Source organism: Hyla sarda, chromosome 2, assembly GCF_029499605.1.
Source record: "Hyla sarda isolate aHylSar1 chromosome 2, aHylSar1.hap1, whole genome shotgun sequence".
NCBI classification, from domain to species: domain Eukaryota; kingdom Metazoa; phylum Chordata; class Amphibia; order Anura; family Hylidae; genus Hyla; species Hyla sarda.
In genome coordinates this window covers 212,235,382-212,256,826 of record NC_079190.1, presented here as the reverse complement: position 1 = coordinate 212,256,826, position 21,445 = coordinate 212,235,382, and the positions used below count along the sequence as shown (strand labels likewise).

The following is a 21,445-nucleotide window of genomic DNA, read 5'->3' as shown; positions in this document are numbered from 1 at the left end:
GGGGGTTTTCTGCTGTTCTGGCACCATAGGGGCTTCCTAAATGTGACACGCCCCCCAAAAACCATTTCAGCAAAATTCATTCTCCAATCTCCAAAATCCCTTCTGAGCCCTCTACTGCGCCCGCCGAACACATGACATACACATATGAGGTATTTCCTTACTCGAGAGAAATTGGGTTACAAATTTTTGGGGGATTTTTCATCTATTACCCCTTGTAAAAATTCAAAAACTTGGTCTACAAGAACATGCGAGTGTAAAAAATGAAGATTTTGAATTTTCTAATTCACTTTAGAATGAAAGGTAAAAGCATCCCAGAGTTATTAATGCTTAAAGTGAAAGTGGTCAGATGTTCAAAAAATGGCCGGGTCCTTAAGGTATAAATGGCCTGGGTCCTTAAGGGGTTAGTCTGTCAAGAGCCTAGATACTGTGAAAGTCTAGTCAAAAGTAATCACTGGCTGGTGTTTTACTCCAATAAGTTTTTAAGCATACTGTGGAGCATTTTTCCTGCTCTTTGTTCCACAACAAATGGTCTGCTGGTTATACTAGTCTGTAGACGGTATAATACATACTCAGCAGTCCATTCCTAATAGTCTGTGAGAGAGCGCAATTTTGGGTTTATTACACAGCGACTGTGTGCTGCAGCACTGTTGTGTACTGCTGGTGTGCAAAAATATGTATTGTTTTTCCCTTTGTTGGGGAACACCAAACCCCCCAAACTTTTTCAAAGGGCATGTTTTCTTAAACTAACTATTTCACTTTTTTATCGCTGCTCAACAGATCATTTTTCCCTTAAGAGCTGAAAAGTGTCAATTCAGTTTTCTAATACAAGACAGCAAACACATAATTATTTAAATCGCAAAATTTTTCAAATATAAATAACAATTACAAAACAACACAATCATATATTGTGACTCCTAACAAACAAATATTTTAACTAGTTAGACACTTTAAGCAAGTGCCCTGAGGAAAACTTGCATCAAAAATGGAAAAATATATAAAAATAAGTATTTTGCTTATAAAAATGAAATACTGGTGAGATATGTTAACTTTAGATAATATAATGCAAAAACATACAAAAAGTTAGCACAGTTAAGAAATGCGCCAAAAACTACAGATGTCATTGGCATAAATAGTACTACTGCAAGCAGTCAACTGTGATTTGTTTGCTATCAAAAATTCAGATATTAAATCCAGAGATCATTGTCTTGTGTAATCTTTTCATCTTGTTTCATCTTTCATCGTGTTTTCTTCATTATTCCTAAGAACTCCATGGCCAGCCTGTATTTCCAGTAGAACTATAAGAGTATGGATTTGGCACTGGATTCTGATTTGAAGAAGAGGATGGGTCTGCATAATTGTATGGCAAATTGGCACCAAAGGGGCCAAAAACTGAATACATCTGTGCTTGAATCTGTCCATTTAAATCAGAGTAAGGCTGGGTTCACACTACGTTTTCCCCCATACGGGAGCGCATACGTCAGGGGGGAGCTAAAAGCTCGCGCTCCCGTATGTCACCGTATGCGCTCCCGTATGTCATTCATTTCAATGAGCCGACCGGAGTGAAACGTTCGGTCCGGTCGGCTCATTTTTGCGCCGTATGCGCTTTTACAACCGGACCTAAAACCGTGGTTGACCACAGTTTTAGGTCCGGCTGTAAAAGCGCATACGGCGCAAAAATGAGCCGACCGGACCGAACGTTTCACTCCGGTCGGCTCATTGAAATGAATGACATACGGGAGCGCATACGGTGACATACGGGAGCGCAAGCTTTTAGCTCCCCCCTGCCGTATGCGCTCCCGTATGGGAGAAAACGTAGTGTGAACCCAGCCTAAGGCTGGTTTGTATTATTGGAATTTGGTACTGCAAATGCAGATAACTGATTATAATTGGTTGACTGTGTATTGTAGGAAACATGAGGGTATCCTTGAGTTACTCTCCCAGCATTATTGATATGTTGATACCAGACAAGTAATAAAAGGAATATTGCAAAGGACTATCAGAAAAAGGGAAATGTGGATACTGACCACCGGCTGTTGGAATTGAATGACTATCCCAGGTGGTAGATTTACCATTTTGAAGTTCCTCAGTTCCAGTATGCTTTAAGTCGTTCATTCTTTGTTTGTCTTCAGTTGCAGAATTAAGTTTTATCATGTTTTCCTGTTCCTCCAATGAGCTAATGTCACTGGAACACCCAATACTCATATTGTCATCTAATTAGGATAATTTTCTTCAGAGAACATATGTATGATTTTATTATTTTGAATGTCATGTGGTATTCTGACATTTTCTGATTATAAATGAATTTTGGAATCTGGGACACAGGTAAAAATAAGTATTTTTAGGCGTACTGTAGCACTTTTTTATGCACTGATAAGTGCATACCCCATACCTACATCTAAGTAGTGTACTATTTTGTACCTGTTAATCCTCCAAGGGCCTATATAGTTTGAAAGGACAGCCAACAGTACACACCTGCTGCTGTTCTAGACAAATACTGTTTTAAGTGTAGTGAAGCGTATTGTACTCCCCTCATATATGCAATAACTATGCCAGGCAGAGTAGTGCCAGGACGTGCACAGAGGAGTGGCAGAGGCCTAAATTCATCAGGTGCAGGCAGAGGTCGCAGTCTTCTCATGCTGCCACAAACTGCAGGCAGTCATTCAGCCACTATATGGTCTCCTCATACTGGTGCCATCTCTAGGCTCTGTCATTGTGCTTCCATGTGACATTTGACTCCTTGTTAAATTTGGTCCTTTGTACCCACATGCCGGGGCCTGGGACACTAAAACTTAGGAGTTAAAATTTCAATTTCAAAATCCTCAATTTCAAAATCTTAAATTTCAATGGTCTCCTCATGCTTCTGCCAACTCCACGCTGTGCCATTCAGACACTATATGGTATCCTCATGCTTCAGCCACCTCTAGGCTGTGCCATTCTACCACTATATAGTCTCCCCATGCTTCAACCACCTCTAGGCTGTGCCATTCAGCCACTATAGGGTCTCCTCCTGATGCAGCCACCGCCAGGCTGTGCCATTCAGCCAATATATGGTTAACTGATGCTGCTAGCTACCATAAATCTTCAATTTAAATTTCAAAATTCCTTTTTTTAATCTTAGGGATTGTGAAGCCCTAGTGTCTACTCATGCTGCTGCCAACTCCAGGCTGTGCCATTCAGACACTATATGGTCTCCCCATGCTGCCCACAAACTCCAGGCAGTCATTCAGCCTCTGTATGGTCTCCTCATACTGATGCCACCTCCAGGCTCTGTCATTGTACTGCCATGCGACATGTGACTCCTTGTTTGATTCGGTCCTTTGTATCCACATATGCCGGGGCCCTGGGCACTAAAACTTGGGAGCTAAAATGTCAATTTCAAAATCCTCAATTTCTATTTCAAAATCTTGAATTTCAATGGTCTCCTCATGCTTCTGTCAACTCCAGGCTGTGCCAGTCTGCCACTATATAGTCTCCTCATGCTTCAGCCACCTCTAGGCTGTGCCATTCAGCCACTATAGGGTCTCCTCATGATTCAGCCACCTCCAGGCTGTGTCATTCAGCCAATATATGGCTTACTGATGCTGCTGGGCATGAGCCTAAAATGTTATGGTAGCACTAGCTATCATAAATCTTCAATTTAAATTTCAAAATCCTTATTTTAATCTTAGGGATTGTGAAGCCCTAGTGTCTACTCATGCTGCTGACTGTAAGCTCCAGGCTGTGCCATTCAGACACTATATGGTCTCCTCATGCTTCAGCCAATTCCAGGCTGTGCTATGTGGTCTCCCCATGCTGCCACAAACTCCTGGCAGTCATTCAGCCACTATATGGTCTCCTCATAACGATGCCACCTCCAGGCTCTGTCATTGTGCTGCCTTGTGACATGTGACTCCTTGTTTGATTTGGTTCTTTGTACCCACATACCGGGGCCTGGGGCACGCAAACTTGATAGTTAAAATTTAAATTTCAAAATCCTCAATTTAAATTTCAAAATCTTAAATTTAAATTTCAAAATCTTAAATTTCAATGGTCTCCTCATGCTTCTACCAACTCCAGGCTGTGCCATTCAGACACAATATGATATCCTCATGCTTCAGCCACCTCTAGGCTGTGCAATTCATCCACTATAGGTTCTCCTCATGATTCAGCCACCTCTAGGCTGTGTCATTCAGCCAATATATGGTTTACTGATGCTGCTGGGTGTGGACATAAAAAATTTTATGGTGGCACTAGCTACCATAAATCTTCAATTTAAATTTCAAAATTCATCTTTTAATCTTGGGTATTGTGAAGCCCTAGAGTCTACTTGTGTTGCTGCCAGCTCCAGGCTGTGTCATTCAGCAATTAAATGGTCTCCTCATGCTGCCAACACCTCCACGCTGTGTCATTCAGACACTATATGGTCTCCTCATGCTGCCAACACCTCCATGCTGTGTCATTCAGACACTATATGGTCTCCTCATGCTGCCAACACCTCCACGCTGTGTCATTTAGCCACTATTTGGTCCCCTCATTTTAGTAACTTAATATGGCGCTGCAGTGCTCCGTTTATCTGTTATATCAGTTTTACTTGTTTACAAATTGGGTTGCTCGGTTTCTTTACCCCTTGTTGTATAAATACAGCCACCTGCACCATCCTACAACCCCACCTCCTCATGAACAGTGACGTAATGCAAAGTCAGTGCAGAGTTGCGGCTCAGTAGTTGGGGCTCCGCCCCTCAATGCAAGCCTATGGGAGGGAGCGTGACAGCTGTCACGCCCCCTCCCACAGGCTTGCATTGAGGGGCGGAGCATGACGTCACACGCCGTTGGCACTGTTGTCGCCGGTAATCAGACCCGGAGCGAACACGCTCCGGGGATTGATTATAAACGGGGTGCCGCGTGAAAGATCACTGGGGTCTCCAGCGGCGGGACTCCCGCGATCAGGCATCTTATCCCCTATGTTTTGGATAGGGGATAAGATGTCTAAGCACCGGAGTACCCCTTTAAAGTCCAGTTTGTTCCTGTTTCCCATCATTTCATATTTCACAGCACTAATTAAAAGGAAGCTTTACTCTGCTCCCCATATTTGTCTTGTGAATAGACTGGGCAACATTAATGTTTCCCTCCCACTATCTGAACAAACCATAATTTTTCGTATTTTTTAAATGCTTGCCTGTGTGAATTTGTAGCAATTAATTCAATCTTTTCTAGTATGGTAATTACCTAGAAAAATGCAGACAGGCTAAATACAGATAATTGCAGAGAGGCACAGAGAGATCCGTGCAAGACTTTACAATGTCGTTTCTCTGCCTATATTGAACTACAGGTGCAAATGTATAAGAATTGTTCATCTTTCCTGTCTAGCTCTCATTGTAGACTTGATGTTTATTGAAAGAGTAATAACTTGCAGATATCTGAAGAAGCACTTCGGGGCTCAGACACACACAGATTCATTTTCTTCTAAATGTTCCACTTCAGTGGGAAAAGATGCCTATAATGTGCTTTTGTAATATTTTGTCCTAAGGTTACTCCAAACAGAAAAAAAAATATTAATTTCATTTTGTTGTTTGACTTCATAGCCGGAAAGTATAATTAATTTGCGGTGCATTGTAATAAAACCATTTGTGTTGTTCTTACTAACACCATTGGACAAGTAAATAGAGGTGGTCTGTAGCTGGCACAATCTATATTGACTGAAGACATTTCTGTATTGATTTCTGCCTATACTCATACAAGTGTTCATCTCGTATATGTGTCTGTCCAATATAAATGTTCCCATTTATAAATCACAGCATCAATAAATATGTCCAGGTAGTCTATTTCAGACTCTAATAAATCTTGCAGTGCAAAAAGAGTGATTTGGTTGATTTATGTATAAAATTTTCTCTAATTATTATCGACTTACGCCGTTTTGCATGACTTTGAAAGTGTGTGAGCTGTACGGTGGCTTTTAAGGGATAAGGCAGAGTTTAGAACATGATTTTATCCTTAAAATAATATTTTGCAGGTTGTAATCTCACTTTAGCTTGCATTAGCACTCTCCCCTGATGTTCTCTGTCATCAGAGAATGATTGCAGGGTGTTTGGAGTTCATACATCTTCAAATGGTGCTAAATGTCCAATAACAGCAGTTAGAGGAACCTAAATTTCCATTCACCACTTTGGTGGTGGCTTCTGTCACACTTGTTACAGAGTAAAGCAGCTGTGATAAGTGTTGGTGGCCGAGTTCTCCACTCTGCAATTGTATACCTGTTATTTAGCAAATTTGTTTCTGAAGAGTTCTAAGTAACACTTTCAGATATGCCAAGGAGCTTGTCTTTCTATGTGCTGACTTGTTTACAAAAATTATTCTTAGCTTCTCGTTCTGATATTCTGTAAAAGGGAATAATAAACTATTTATGATATACTCACATGCAAACATGTAAAATAAAAAGTCACTGATAGTTGAAGTATATAACATTGATCAAGTACATATCTATATATTTATTTTCATGCGCAAACACAAATGTTGCCGCCACCAACATGAGCACCACATGACATTGTGGTACTGCAGCACATTAGTGCACTACAAAGCAGGAAAGGAATTGTCCGGCAAACAAAAAGTACTGCAGAAAAACTTTTTACTTTATTCATTCAAGACATCCATTGGTACAGATACACTCTGACTCTAAAGAGTTTAGTCTATTAGACTCTATGACTAAGCTTTTTGGAGTGAAATGCGTCAGACTTTCTTCTTTTATGTATCTGTTCCGATAAAGAAGTTTTTCTGCAGCACTTTGACGGAGAATTCCATTCCTGGTGCAGTGCAGAAGCCGGGAGTAAGCTGTAATTCTATTAACTGTGCACTACAACCAACCTACCGCTTTGAAGGTTTTCTTTTGCCATTTTTTTCTTCATTTGTCACTTCTGTTATATACTGGCAAATGAAAAACAAACAAAAATGTGTCCCTGAGGGTCTCAGGGTAATTGAATACTAATCAACCTTTAAGGGGTTGCCCCCTTTCGGGGATAAGCCCTTACTAGATACTAAAACCAATTTTTATTGAATTTATATTAAAATTCTTATAACCCCTTCACACGTTTTAAAATTATCAGCGATGCAGTACTGTACTTGCAGTGGGGATATTGTATTAACCCCCTACTGTATTAGGTATCACTGGAGCTATGGTGCCTAAATTGTAAATATGATTGGTGTGCTACGGTATCTGCATCACCTAACCATAGACTGCCAGTCCTATTATAATTCAAGATCTGCCGCTGGTTAAAACACAGTCAAAACCTCCCCGACGTTTCGCAAATGAATCCGCTTTGTCAAGGGTTGCGAGGCTACTGAGCTCCGGACGCCCATCACTAATTAATATAACCTTGTATCCTCCTCATTTCCGTACCGTCCCCCTCCAATAGAGAAGCGCCACATCATAGTCTCCCCTATCGCATGATTTGTAAACCAATCCGGTTCTCCTTTTACTCTTTGTTGTTATCATGTGACCAGATGACGTATCTGATCACATGTCTCGCGCGATCTCATTCACTGGTAATCTCGTGCATGTCACAGGACTTAGATTTCTTCAGCTTCTCCGACTCGCGCATAACCAGGGTCCGGTCTGGGTATACTTATTTGGCGCATGTCACTGCACTTAGAAATAATTCCGGTCTCACATCGGCACATATGTGCACAACGCGCATGTTCTTGCGCTTAGGGAATTAAGTCCCTTTACAGCCTATGTTAATATATGCGCATATTTAGACACTTAGTCTTATTTACAGTCTTGTTTAAAAGTGCAGCATAGAATAGTTATTGGATCTGTATCACTAGACTTGGAGGGGCTTGTCGATCATATATACTATAGATTTTATTAATACGCTTATTCATATGTTGCCAATAGTACATTATTGCTTATTCTCATTATGGTTTTTATTTGTGTTTTTGTTTTTAGGCGTCTTATAGACCGATACAATACCGGTGGAACCTGAGGTAAGTTGTTATTCTCTGATGTCTATATTGAGTATAGTTTGTTGAATATGTGGGTGTACAGTACTGCATCGCTGATAATTTTAAAACGTGTGAAGGGGTTATAAGAATTTTAATATAAATTCAATAAAAGTTGGTTTTAGGGGAGGGTATCTAGTAAGGGCTTATCCCCGAGAGGGGGCAACCCCTTAAAGGTTGATTAGTATATACTGGGAAACTGACATTATTTTCTGAATATTGCAGTGTACTGAGTGGATTTTTACATCGGACTGTGTGCTTACTTCTCAATAAAAATCTTATCTGAAAAGATAAATCCTGGGGTTTCTGGGTGAACTACAGATGTACCTGCTGCCAACATCAGCAATCCAGACAAGTGAGCAGCAATGCATACTTTCCTAGGTACTGTGTGCATCGCTGCTGACTACAATACGTACCCATCCCAGTTGTTTTCCCACCCTGCCCAGTTAATGCAATATACAGTGAGTGCCAATACACAGTACTCTTTACAACATTGGCTGTGCAAGGTGCTTTGGCACCTTGCTCATGTTAAGAGAGAAGTGAAAAATTGAGTATTGACATCACTAATAAAAGAAGCCTCAGTGACATTTAACAACCCCTCTCCAGCAGCAGTCACCTTTGCCAACATTTTTCTATAGGTGCAAATACAATTTAAATAATAAGGAGATAGGGAAGAACGGGTAACAGAACAACTAGAGGTGGAGGGGGGATGACAGAGAAGCTTGTTCATGTTCTTGTTGTTTTTTTAAATAATAAACAGCAGTTTGTTTACTGGATATTTGTTTTTTAGGCATATAAACATGTTGGTACTGGCCCTTTAGGACAAAGCCCATTTTCCCATCTTTTCCATCTACCATAGATTGTAAAAATGTAATGGATAAAAAAAAGTCAGAGTTTGCCGGCCAGACATCTTTTGTTTCTCTCTTTTTCAGCATCCTTCCTACCTATTAGCAAACTACACTAACTCACTATCCTGCTGATACCACCAGCTCTGTGCTTATTGATGCATGAGTTTCCCTATTACTATAACTGTTTTGTGGCACAATGCTCCTAAATACTGTACATAACATATAGTGCATTCATAACTATAGTGAAACCTAAAAAAATGTGCCACATAGATAGCATCCCTGAAAACATTAGTGGCAGATATAGTAAATAGTTCCAACAAAAAATATTGTAAAATGTTTAGTGCCTCAAGTTGTCCACTATTAGTTTTTCTGCTGTCAGTGGATCAATCTGTCCAGGAATGCGTAAAGCTCTGGTGATTGTCTTTCCCGGAACTGGGAAAGGACCCTACCTATCTTACTAGGTAAATTACGCCTGATTTTGTAGATTTAAAAATATCTGATTTAAACAGATTTAAAAATGTAGGCCTAAATATTGACCTCTAGATTATCCATGGTTCTCCTGTCCTGAATATATTAAATCTAGGAAGGCGCCTCATGTGCGGGATCAGCAGATCTTGTTAGTGGGGGTGTATGTTAGCGACATGTGAATACTATTACATATCACATTTTTCTCAATAGATTAATCTCTAAAGTACCTGTTTTTGAGTTGTTCCTTCTGTGCTGTTCATCCTGGAGCGTCCTATTCAGGATATTGTCTCTTCATTTCTCACTTGTTCATTTATATTGGTTTATAGGTATGCCTTCTGTTATATTTTATTTATCTTGTCTCTTTCTACTCATTATTATCTATGCCCTAGTATTCAGGTTCTCCTCTCTTCTCTCCCTTCCTTTTTTTCTTTTTTGTATGCAGAAATTTCTGTATGTTTATTATAGTCTGCTGTTTGCAAAGGTTGATTCTATAATATGTTGTCATCCTTCTAAGAGTGTTCACACCTCGCGTCTTGGCCGGGTGCTGTATTCAATACCGCACTAGTTACTCTATTTTATTTCCTTTTCTTTTTCCACTTTTTTAAATAGTATTCACATGTCGCTATCGGGCCAGTTGCGGTATGTAATACCGCACTGTTCATTTTATTTTTATACTGTTACTGCCCATATGGATAGTGCAGCCATATATAATTACATTTTTGCTTTCTGAACTAATACATATGGTAGCTTATAGGTCCATATGCCCTTTTTTTCTATACTATATATTTTGAAACAATATCCAATGTGCGTTGTTGAATGCCGCACCGGTGACCAAGTGGTGTGATTGCTTGAGTCGCATGTGGGGTATATTCACACCACATGCGATAATCATATGTTTAATGCAATTTTATTGTTTTCCTACATTATTGTTTTATTTTTGTGATTGTCGTTTGTCTATTTATATCTATTACTTGTTTTTTACATATTGTCATATTCATATGTATACATGTAATTTTATGTAACAACTTTTTCAAAAAGCACTCTAATGGTTAACTCCTGGGGGTATATATACCTGTTACCAGCCTTCTCTTGTTATGCCTGATGAAGCTGCGCATGCGCAGCGAAATGCGTTGCATTTAATAAATCCATTGATTTTATTTGGCTTCCTGATGGTTCCTCTCTGCGCCGGACAAACTCCTGAATTCACAGTCATCCTGTTTTGAATATATTAAAGGAAAACTGTAGTAAAACATTTTCCTTTAGCCCTGTGCCCTGGCTGCAAAAACGGGAAAAAAATAATAATCTTTAACTCTCCTTCCTACATTCCGCTGATATCGGCATCCTGGGTTCCCGGTGCTGGTCTTCTTCCTGCTTCCTGGAGACGGTGAGTCATACTGCTCTCAGTGTACCACTGGCCGCAGTGATGGCTGGCGATAGGCTGAGCGAAGTGTCATGTAATGAACATGGGCAGCAGAGAGAAGGCAGGGCCTAGGCTCCTTACATGACACTGCGCTCAGCCTACAACTGACCAAGGCAGGACATCGATGAGGCCGGCGATACACTGATCGCAGTATGACTCACCATCCCCAGGAAGTAGACCAGCAACGGAGGACTGGGACGCCAATATCGGCAAAACTGGGGAACATAGTGAGTAAAAAAAATGTATTTTTTCAGCCCGGGCACAGGGATAAAGAAAAAATTTTCACTATAGTTTTCCTTTAACCCCTTAATAAAAATGGACGTAAATGTACCTCATGGTGACGTGGTACTTAACGCACCATGACAAATTTACGCGCCGCCATGATCGCGAGCACCGGAGCGGTGCTCGTGTCATGCGCGGCAGGTTCTGGCTGCTATCAGCAGCCAGCGACCCGCCGGTAATGGCAGACATCCGCGATCACGCGGATGTCTGCCATTAACCCCTCAGATGCCGTGATCAATACAGATCATGGCATCTGCGGCAGTACAGTACTTTGAATGGATGATCGGATTACCCGCAGCTCTGCCGCGGGGATCAGATCATCCAGCATGGCAGCCGGAGGTCCCCTCATCTGGCTCTGGCTAGCTCCTGGGGTCTTCTGCTCCTGTCTGAGATCGAGCAGACCAGAGCAGAAGATCACTGATAATACTGATCAGTGCTATATCGTATACATAGCACTGAACAGTATTAGCAATCAAATGATTGCTATGAATAGTCCCCTATGGGGGCATAAAAAATGTAAAAAAAAGTTTTAAAAAAATTGAAGAATCCCCTCCCCCAATAAAAAAGTAAAACGTCCGTTTTTCCCATTTTACCCACAAAAAAGCGTAAAAAAATGATTAATACACATATTTGGTATAGCCGCATTTGTAAAAGTCTGAACTATTAAAACATATTGTTAAATATCCCGTACAGTGAATGGCGTAAACATAAATTTTTTTTTTTAAAGTCAAAAATTGCTGCATTTTTGTCACATTTTATTCCCCAAAAAATGAATAAAAAATTTATAAAAAGTAAAACCTGAGCAAAACTGGTACTGATAAAAACTAAAGATCATGGCACAAAAAATGAGCCCTCATATCGCCCCATATCCGGAAAAATTAGAAAGTTATAGGTGGTCAAAATAGGGCAATTTCAAACATACTAATTTTGTTAAAATGGTTTGAGATTTTTTTTTAAGCGGTACAATTATAGAACAGCATATAACATGGGTATCATTTTAATCATATTGACCCACAAAATAAAGAAAACATGTCATTTTTACCAGAAAGTGTACAGCGTGAAAACAAAACCTTCCAAAGTTTGCTAAATTGCGGTTTTCTTTTCAATTTTTCCACATAAATAATATTTGTTTGGTTGCGTTGTACATTTTATGGTAAAATAAGTGATGTAATTACAAAGTACAAATGGTGACACAAATAACAAGCCCTCATATGGGTCTGTGGATGGAAATATAAGAGAGTTATGATTTTTAGAAGGTGAGGAGGAAAACATGAAAATGCAAAAATAAAATTGGTCTGGTCCTTAACCCCTTAAGGACTCAGGGTTTTTCCGTTTTTGCACTTTCGTTTTTTCCTCCTTACCTTTTAAAAATCATAACCCTTTCAATTTTCCACCTAAAAATCTATATTATGGCTTATTTTTTGCGTAGCCAATTCTACTTTGCAGTGACATTTTACCCAAAAATGCACTGCGGAACGGAAAAAAAATCATTGTGCGACAAAATCGGAAAAAAACGCCATTTTGTAACTTTTGGGGGCTTCCGTTTCTACGCAGTGCATATTTCGGTAAAAATTACACCTTATCATTATTCTGTAGGTCCATACAGTTAAAATAATACCCTACTTATATAGGTTTGATTTTGTCGCACTTCTGGAAAAAATCATAACTACATGCAGGAAAATTTATACGTTTAAAAATGTCATCTTCTGACCCCTATAACTTTTTTATTTTTCCATTTACAGGGTGGTATGAGGACTCATTTTTTGCGCCGTGATCTGAAGTTTTTATCGGTATGATTTTTGATCGGACTTTTTGATCACTTTTTATTCATTTTTTTAATGGTATAAAAAGTGACCAAAATACGCTTTTTTGGACTTTGGAATTTTTTTTGCGCGTACGCCATTGACCGTGCGGTTTAATTAATTATATATTTTTATAGTTCGGACATTTACGCAAGCGGCGATACCACATATGTTTATTTATTTATTTTTTTTACACTGTTTTATTTTTTTTATGGGAAAAGGGGGGTGATTCAAACTTTTATTAGGGAAGGGGTTAAATGACCTTTATTAACACCTTTTTTTACTTTTTTTTTGCAGTGTTATAGGTCCCATAGGGACCTATAACACTGCACACACTGATCTCCTATGCTGATCACTGGCGTGTATTAACACGCCTGTGATCAGCATTATCGGCGCTTGACTGCTCCTGACAGAGCAGTCATTCGTCGATCGGACGAGCTGGCGCAGGACGTAAATATACGTCCTGCGTCGTTAAGGGGTTAAAGGGGTACTCCCATGGAAAACTTTTTTTTTTTAATCAACTGGTGCCAGAAAGTTAAACAGATTTGTAAATCACTTCTATTAAAAAAAAAAAAATCTTAATCCTTCCAGTACTTTTTAGGGGCTGTATACTAAAGAGAAATCCAAAAAAGAAATGCATTTCCTCTGATGTCATGACCACAGTGTTCTCTGCTGTCCTCTGCTGTCCATTTTAGGAACTGTCCAGAGCAGCATATGTTTGCTATGGGGATTTTCTTCTGCTCTGGACAGTTCCTAAAATGGACAGCAGAGGTCAGCAGAGAGCACTGTGGTCATGACATCAGAGGAAATGCATTTCTTTTTTGAATTTCTCTTTAGTATACAGCCCCTAAAAAGTACTGGAAGGATTAAGATTTTTGAATAGAAGTGAGTTACAAATCTGTTTAACTTTCTGGCACCAGTTGATTTAAAAAAAAAAAAGGTTTCCACAGGAGTACTCCTTTAAGGCCATAATGGGCCTGGTTCTTAAGGTTAGTAGTTAGGTTAGAATAGATGCTTGGTGGATGGAACATGGGGATTTATCAACCCTATGGATTGAGTTGAGCAATCAGTATACAGTCAGGGTTTGTGTATTAGCCATACATGCCCGTCAATGTAAAACATTCACACTCCCTGAGCTAAAAAAAACAAAAAAAAAACAATAATGGTAGAATGATCTAGGTTATCTGCTTACTTTATGTACTGTATATATTACTTTGCTATAATTTATATATTTGTAATTATATTTGCCTTGACCAATAAAAATGTATGTTCTAAAAAAAAAAAAAGAATGTTGACATAGGTCTCTTGGTGTTGTATTTTTGCTATTGGAGTCAATGAGAAAAAACACAAAAATGCCACATCTAGGTCATGCATTGGTTAAAAAAGCACAGCATGCTCTCAGGCTGGGTTCACACTTGGATGTCTTTACAGTATGTTTTTTTTTGCTCTGTGACTGATCAAAACTGATTGAATGCTTGATGAGAAACTGACATCAGTTTACCTCGGTTTGCATCAGCTTTTCAATCCATCATCCAGAGTCGTATAATAAAAAAAAACATTCCTGTAGAAAAAATGATAATGGTAGAACTGATTATGGGTGATGCAGACAAGCATTTTGGCTTTGGAGTTTAAGCCTCATAGAGATTAATTAGATGTACAGAAAGATACATCATGATCATTTTACATTAAGGTAAATGTTGAATCTGTCATGTTCAATATATTGGCCCAGATTAATCAAACTGTGTGAGGGTAATAAAGTGGAGTGATTTTCCCACAGCAACCAATCACAGCTCAGCTGACGGGCTCGGGTAAAGTGAAAGCGGAGCTGTGATTGGTCGCTGTGGGAAAATCACTCCACTTTATTACCCTCACACACTTTGATAAATCTGGACCATTGTGTTTTGTGGCCATATAATAGTGCTGGAGGAACTTTTTCAACTCCATAAAAAATCTCCAGTCCACATGATTGGAAATAATATGTTGATTGGTTACGGTCCAACCGTTGGAGGAGAATTATCTTGTGAATGATTGGAGGGGATAACTCCTGGCATTTGGAATTCCTCTTTAACTTATTGATTTAAATCCTCTTTCTCTGAGCCCATGAGCCCAGTGATGCCAATCATTGAATTAAAGCACCTACTAGGTCCGCTAAATCTGAACGCCACAGCTCCTGCCACCTGTCGTTGTCTATAGCAAGGCTTTGACCTCCCACTTGAGGTGGCATAGCATGGCATTGTGTATCCCCTGTGAAGCCAAATCGTTAGGCAGCAAGGACTTCTGTGCTGTACTGCCTCTAGTGCCCAACCCAATGCTTGAGCTGCCACTGGCTCCTCCTCTTGCCGTGCAGTAAAGTGCATTTTTGGTGCTCCACTGCTGTGTGCATCTTCTAGTGTCTCAGCCCTCTTCTATGTCCCAAATTTGCTTTGCCCTACGCCTGTATCCCAAACTTACTGCAGCTACTGTTTCTCCTCCTGATAGCAGCCATCTCCCCTGGGTCCCCCTCAGCCCCTGTGAGGCAGTGTGACAGCTGCCAGGCAAGACAAGAGTGAGTCTGGTAAATGTGGAGTGAATGGCATAGATCTGGGAGGGGTGGGGATGGTGGAGTAGGATAGGTGTAGTAGTCTGTAGCTGATCATAAAAGTAGGGTAGGAATAAGTTAGGTATAGTAGTCTATGGCTGATCATTAGAGTTTGATAAAATAGGTGTAGTAGTCTAGGACTGAGCACTAGAGTGGGGTAGGATAGGTGTAGTAGTCTAGGACTGAGCACTAGAGTGGGGTAGGATAGGTGTAGTAGTCTAGGACTGAGCACTAGAGTGGGGTAGGATAGGTGTAGTAGCCTATGGCTGAACACTAGAGTGGGGTAGGATAGGTGTAGTAGTCAATGTCTGATCATTTGATCATTAGAGTGGGATAGGATAGGTGTAGTAGCCTATGTCTGAACACTAGAGTGGAGTAGTATGAGTGTAGTAGTCAATGTCTGATCATTAGAGTGGGGTAAGATAGGTGTAGTAGCCTATAGTAGTAGCCTACTCACTAAAGTGACCTAACTAGTTAATGGGGTACCTACCTATTATTCCCCAACCCACTTATCTACCCACTCTACTGTGTGGGACATCAAGGGAGGCAGTATTATTGTATGCTGTATCCTTCTTTGAATTTTTTTTCATCAGTTTACCGCCTGGTCACCATGATCCTTTGCACAGGAGTCAGTGAATGTAGATAAAAGGAACTGTCTGCAGACATATAAAAGTTAATGTTCACATACTTTTGTATGGGGCATTATTACTGTTTGGGGCACTATAGGTACTGGTAAAAGTGCAGAGCCTTAAATGTTTGGCAGATTTTGATGAGACAAATCATGGCTGAAAACAATCATTGTGACAGTCTAGGCTGGAAGAAGAAGAATAAGGGAATTGAACGACTCCAATTAGAAAATACGTCACCTGGGAGTCACCCAATGTAACTGCACTGTAAACACTTATATAGTCAGGGGAAGATTGCTATGGCAAATTAGAAAAGATAGTGTAATTGGTATTAGGGTAGAGTTTAGCTCAAAAGTATACTTTGATGGGGGTCTGGTTTACTTTTTACTATCATTATTACTTTGTGGTGCTAAAATAAATTACAATATAAAATGTCTATGCTCCTGAAAGGCATATTTGCTTGTAATAGCTCAGCTAGTATGAACAGGTATACTACCCAGGAGCATGGAAAAGCTAGGTGTCAAAAGCTTGCCCATGCTCCTAAATGGCACATCTGCTTATAGCTGTACCAGTTTATGCAGTGATTCACGACAGCAGCCTCTCAGTCAGCACAGAGACCACAATAAGACCAGAGGATAGACCAGAGGATTACTGTCCCTAACAACTCCTAGAGGTGCAGCATGGGCCATGCATACCCTTACCACTGCTTAGATCATACTGGGAGATGTAGGTTCATGTGGTAAAAAAAACATCATTAGTACTTACTACTTACTTAGCAGTAGGTATACTTGATTATTATAATCAAAATTATTTTCTGCGAGGTGCTACACCACAGAAGTCCGGTATACCAAATAGGGAACCTGTTGTGAAATATTTAAATCCCACCACAGTACTAGGCTCAAGAGCTTTAAATCAATACATTCCAAGTTAAACTCAATCTATTCACACAAAACAAAACTACACAGTATATTAACCTGTTCAGATCAAATGTGATAGGTTTCCTGTAAAGCCATGTTGACTAAATAGGTGAATAATTTTAAAGGGGTACTCCGGTGGAAAAAAATGAAAATAACTTCCTCTGTATTATACAGCAGCTGATAAGTACTGGTAGGATTACGTTTTTATTTTTTATAGAAGTAATTTACAAATCTGTTTAGCTTTCTGGCACCAGTTGATTTAAAAGGAATGTTTTCCACCGGAGTACCCCTTTAACCCCTTAACAATGCAGGACGTAAATGTACGTCCTGGTGCAGTAGTACGTAACGCACCAGGACTTACATTTATGTCCTATTCATGACTGCGAGCATCAAAGCGATGCTCGGGTCATGCACGGCAGGTCCTGGCTGCTGATAGCAGCCATGGACCTGCCGGTATTGGTCGACATCCACGATCAATACAGATCACGGCATCTGCACTAAAATGGATAATCGGATCACCCGCAGTGCTCCGCGGACATCCGATCATCCAGAATAGCAGACGGAGGTCCCCTCACCTGCCTCTGCTGCCTTCCACGGGTCTTCTGCTCTGGTCTGAGATCGAGCAGACCAGAGCAGAAGATGACCGATAACACTGATCAGTGCTATGTCCTATGCATAAATGATTGCTATAAATAGTCTCCTGCGGTTTTCTCCTCAATTTCCCCACACAAATAGTATCTTTTTGGTCGCGCCATACATTTTATGGTAAAATGAGTGATGTTATTACAAAGGGCAACTGGTTGCACAAAAAACCAGCCCCCATACTAGTCTGTGGATGAAAATATAAAAGAGTTATGATTTTTAGAAGGTGAGGAGGAAAAAAGGAAAAAGTAAAAATAAAATTGTCTGAGTCCTTAAGGCCCAAATGGTCTGAGTCCTTAAAGGGGTACTCTGCCCCCTAGCATCTTATCCCCTATCCAAAGGATGGCCGCCACGCCCCCTCCCATAGACTTGAATTGAGGGGGGGCCGTGACATCACGAGGGGGTAGAGCCATGATGTCACAATGCTCTGGCTCCTGTATTGCCCATCATTACGCACAGAGCGAGTTTGCTCTGTGCATTAATGATAGCGGGGTGCTGCAGTGGAGATTCCGGGGGTCCCCAGAGGCGGGACCCCCCTGCGATCTGACATCTTATCCCCTATCCTTTGGATAGGGGATAAGAAGCTAGGGGCGGAGTACCCCTTTAAGGGGAAATGTCTCCGATCATATACGTGAATAAAAAATAAACTTGGCATGGGTCCTGTCAAAAATCAGAAAAAGACAGAGCTGACAGACCAGTTTGACAATTTGTGCCAAAGATATGTAAGTATGACCCAGCCAGCACTATGTAGAATAAAATTTGTATAGTCCAGGTTACTGACATGTCACTGCATTAATGCAATAAAACTTTAACAAAACTCTGTGTGTCTGCAACCGAAGATGTTGATTATTGTGGAAAAATTATGGGGAGTAAATGTCCTTGCAATTTAAATGTGTTTTTTTTTTATCTTTGAGAAGGCTGGTGCAGATACATTATATCACTGCAAGAGCGTGTATTTTATATCAGCTATCTACAGTATTTACAACATTCACCCAAATGTATCCTGTTTGGATTGATTTATACATGTCCCTGCCAAGGGTTTGTGTTGAAAGCAGGCTGCTGGAAACCCAGGCATCTTAACAATATCAATTACATAAAATGTCAAAGGGAAGAAGACAATAATAAAATACACTAATAAGGCTATATATATTCTGGCATTGCAGAGTGTGAAGACCTGCCACTATTTCCCTAATTCTCTGTATGAATTCTTACAATCTGGGACAAAATGTCATTTGTTTTAAAGCAGGCATTCCACAGATTCCAGATCCATTGGTTGGGTTATGGTCTAGAGAACTGGCTTCCAAGCAAATGTTACATTTTTTTGAACAGATATGTAAATCATACGGTAACACCAATAGAGCTCAACATCCAGGGCCAGAAGACTCGGCCAAATGCATGAAAAACAATAAAAAGAGAAAGGGATTATTTTTTTCTTTATGGCCTTCCTTTTTTATAATGTAAAAAAAATATATATAATGCACAAAAATAAAGGTCCTAGAGAACAGAAAATACTACATGGTTTTCTCCACTTATGGATTAATTTCTCTGGAATAATTCCTCCGCTACTGCTTGCTCTTTAAGAGGAAGGCTTCTTCTACACAGTGTATGTCCAATGTATGCCAATGAAGGATGTGGCTGGATGCAGGTCGCGGGGATCCCTGGCGGGGGATGGTTCCAAAGCTGAATTGCGGTTCAGCGCTCCTCTGGAGATGCAGAAATCAGTTCACGTATGCGGTTGCTGTGATAACTTTTTTTTCACCGTAGTATATATTATACATGGGTAATCACAGCTTCACAAATAGCTGGGTGCTCAGGACAATGTGTTTTGAAAGGGGATTCCTATCTTCGTCAAGTCCGCTATCTAATTCTGAAGTGTGGCTATATATACAGTGGAGGGGACTTCTATATTTTCAAATTTTGGCAGGTCTGTGAGGTCACTCGTGGCCGGCTGGGACGTCAGCCTCCGTGACCTCTATGAGTTTTTTTTTTATTTATTAATTGTGGGTGACTGCAAAGGTCAGCAGGTTAAGTGGGTGATGGCTTGGGGAAGTAATTAATGTAGTTTGTGGTTACATTAGAATGTTTGTGGTTTCCTTCCTGTATTTAAACATCAAACATGACATAGGTCTAAACTGCATCAAACTCACCATGGAATAAGATCCCTCCAAAACAAAGACAATTTCTACTTGACTGCCTACAAATTATACTCAATTAAAACTACTTCACATATGACGGTGCCTCCTAGACATGAGGGACCGCAATGGGCACACAAGTGGCACCATTGTACATAAAATTTGGTAATGAGCGCTTTCAAAAAAAACATACATCACTTCACAACCGCTGTTCCACCAACATGTATCACTATACCACCACTACATAGATGATGTTTTCCTGTTCTGAAATGGACCACCACATCTAATCAACAAATTTATCACCACCATCAATACCAACGACTGGGGTATCACACTCACCTTCAACGGGGTATCACACTCACCTTCAACGCATCCAACAATAAAATTTATTTTTTGGACCTCGTAATCTATCACGAAAACAACATTATTGTTACCGCTACCCATTTAAAAAATGTTGACTCTAATAGCTACTTATCATTCAACAGTGGACATTAGAAAAAATGGAAAACAAACATACCTTACAGTCAATATAAACAAATTCGAAAAAATTGCACATCCGACATTACCTTACGCACTCAAGCAAAAACCCTCCAAAATTGGTTCATAGCCAAAGGCTACCCCAAAAGCATTCTGGACGAAGCCTAAAAAAAACAAAGCAATGACACAGGAAGACTGTTTAAATCCAAAAAACAGAACCGAAAGAAATGAAAAACCCTAAACTTCTGACAAAAAAATGAGACTCAACTTCATCACCACCTACAATTCTTCCCACAATGCAATCTGTTCTGTCCTTCAGAAACACTAGCATATACTCAAAACCGACCCAGCCCCCAGTAGGCTGAGGTGCCATACAACCAGCAATAACACAACCATAAGCAAAAAAAACAAAAGGAGCCTACAAATGTGGAACAAAGTGATGCCATTGCTGCACCGCCATAAACCATAACCAAAAAACATTTACAAACAAAAAGACAAAGCAAAAAGACCAAAGAAACTTTCAATATCAAATTTTCTCTGAACTGTGAATCCAGCTTTGTTATTTACCTAATCACCTGCATCTGCAATCAGAAATAATATCAAATGGAAATTTCCCTTCCACAGCTTATCAAGACATTGCTCAGAAAAACATCCGGATGTAACAAATCCCATCACGATTTGCCCCATAGACCATATCTCAGACCACAGATATGACAGGTTCACATACCTAAAAAAAACGCGAGATGTATTAGATCTACCGTCTTGGGACACTCCAACCCCAAGGTCTAAAGGATACAACTGAACTCATAATGTAACCCCACTCTGCCATTCACCCCTTTCTCCCTCCCCCATACCATACCCCAACCAAACAACACAACCCACATAATCATCCCATGCCCTAACCCCCCATACCTAAAACAATTATTTATATTTATATATATTTTTTCATATTATCAACACAAAATCTATATTATATTATTATGAATTAAAAAAAAATTCATACCTCTATTCAGCTTCACTGTCAATCATCTTTAACTCAATGCTCTAAGGGAACCACAAATTAATTACTTCCCCAAGCCACCACCCACCTAACCTACTGACCTTTGCAGTCACCCACAAATAAAGTTAATTCCAGAGATGCATTCAAGCACTGTACACTCCAGGTCTCCCATAGAAGCCTAGCCAAGCACTCAGAGGCTTAGCTTACAGCAAGGCACAGAGAACTTAGCCATAGACCACAATGGCCCATTGATGCCTATGGGCAGAATTTAGCAATGTTATA

General features: G+C 40.1%; 1 long non-coding RNA gene across 2 annotated transcripts in view; it reads right to left on the bottom strand.

Moving 5' to 3' along the window:
* The window catches only part of LOC130355731 (uncharacterized), a 77,872-nt gene that overhangs the window by 43,170 nt on the left and 13,257 nt on the right, over window positions 1-21,445 (bottom strand). The window lies entirely within an intron of this gene.